This window comes from Austrofundulus limnaeus, unplaced genomic scaffold (assembly GCF_001266775.1).
Source record: "Austrofundulus limnaeus strain Quisiro unplaced genomic scaffold, Austrofundulus_limnaeus-1.0 Scaffold765, whole genome shotgun sequence".
In the NCBI taxonomy this organism is placed as follows: Eukaryota; Metazoa; Chordata; class Actinopteri; order Cyprinodontiformes; family Rivulidae; genus Austrofundulus; species Austrofundulus limnaeus.
This window is the reverse complement of record NW_013953167.1, coordinates 116479-117974: the sequence shown is the minus strand read 5'-3', so window position 1 is coordinate 117974 and position 1496 is coordinate 116479. Positions and strand designations below refer to the sequence as shown.

The 1496-nt window shown below is 34.8% G+C and overlaps 1 long non-coding RNA gene across 1 annotated transcript in view; it reads left to right on the top strand.

The window, feature by feature from the left end:
• LOC106532414 (uncharacterized) overlaps nucleotides 1-1496 on the top strand; it is a 17637-nt gene that overhangs the window by 14257 nt on the left and 1884 nt on the right. The window contains exons 2-3 of the long non-coding RNA XR_001312070.1: nucleotides 952-1071; nucleotides 1197-1280. This is a non-coding gene — a long non-coding RNA (uncharacterized LOC106532414). The remainder of the gene's footprint in view (nucleotides 1-951; nucleotides 1072-1196; nucleotides 1281-1496) is intronic.

Sequence of the window (1496 nt, the reverse complement as noted above, 5' to 3'; positions counted from 1 at the left end):
ATTTATGTTTAATATTTATTTTTGACGTCATGTTGAACAAGAACACCTGTCAGTGCATGTTGCTTATGGCTTTGTATGTCAAATATTTTTGTCGAAAGGTTTCTTTATTCAAAAGTGTTTGTGTCTAATAAAGTAGGTGAGCAGCCTAGCCTCTCTAATGCTAATGCCAGCTAATCCATGCTAATCGCTAACTTAAGACTCCCACATAAAACTAAGATTATTAGTAGCAACGTAGCAAAACATCTGTTCCGATCCAGACATGATTTTCAGTGAAGGTTTTGCTGATTTTAGAGAAATAACATTAAACCACAAAATGCATTTATTCAAATATTTCAGATGATAAAACCTTAATTTTAACACCTGATGTGTTTATTGTGTTCCTTTATTGATAAAATATAAGTTCATGCATTTTGCAAAATCCTTGAATTGTGTAACTTTTTCAGAGTTAGGGTTGTAATAGAAAAATAATAAGAGAATAAAAACAAAATTAAAAAATCATCTCTGGGGTCAGAGTCAGAACTGATCTGAACATAAACCAGATCTGTTTTTGTTTTTAGCTCCTGAACCAAAGTGATGATGAAACTCGGCCACAGTTTGGATCTTTTCCCTCCATAAACAAAGTCTGGATCGGCTGCGGCTGCAGAGGCGGTGAAATAAATAAATAAATAGTGAGACCGACGAAAATCTGACTTTATGTGGCTGCGGCCGCCTGTCCGCCACCTAAAAGGCCTTTTAGCTTTTTTCAATGAAACCAAACCAAAACAAAAATCTGCAGGAAAGTTTCAGAACAATAAAAATGAAGAAAAACGAACTTATTGTTTCTGATTTACAGCAGATGTTTTCGTGTCTCAAACAGAAAATAAACTGACCAATGAAAACAGAAAATAATAAAAACAGAAAAATAAAAACTTCTTTTATCGCTTCCTGATTCTTTTTTTGACCCGCCCACAGGATGACGGACACATGAAGACAAACAGATCTGCTGTTATTTTCAACCTCCACCTACGGTCGACATCATCACCGTTCACTTCCTGTTTCTGCCTCGGCTGCTGTGTTTACTTCCTGGAAACAGTTTGTATTCAGAGAATAATCTGACCTTTTATTTCTGTTAYATAACAGTTTTCCAAGAAGCTGGAAAAAGTCATTTTGCATGCAGTAAAATAAACTGTTTTGTCTTTTCTTTCTTTTTATTTTAGGACATTTTTAAAGTCAAATTAACATTTTTATCCTCCTACACTGATGTCAAGAGGACCATGACTGCGTCCACGTGAAGTCAACAGGTGAAGAAATAAATGATATTTTTAAGGCAGGAGATCTGTGAAGCAGCAGAAGTCTGTTGTTTTTGACTTGATTGTTATTATTTTTTCTGGCATCAAGATGCTTTTTTTCACCATGTGGCACAAGATTTGTGAAATTTGAAAGTTACAGCAGGTAAAATAAGTGTTGAACACGTCCCCATTTTTCTCAGTAAATATATTACTAGAGGTGCTAATGAC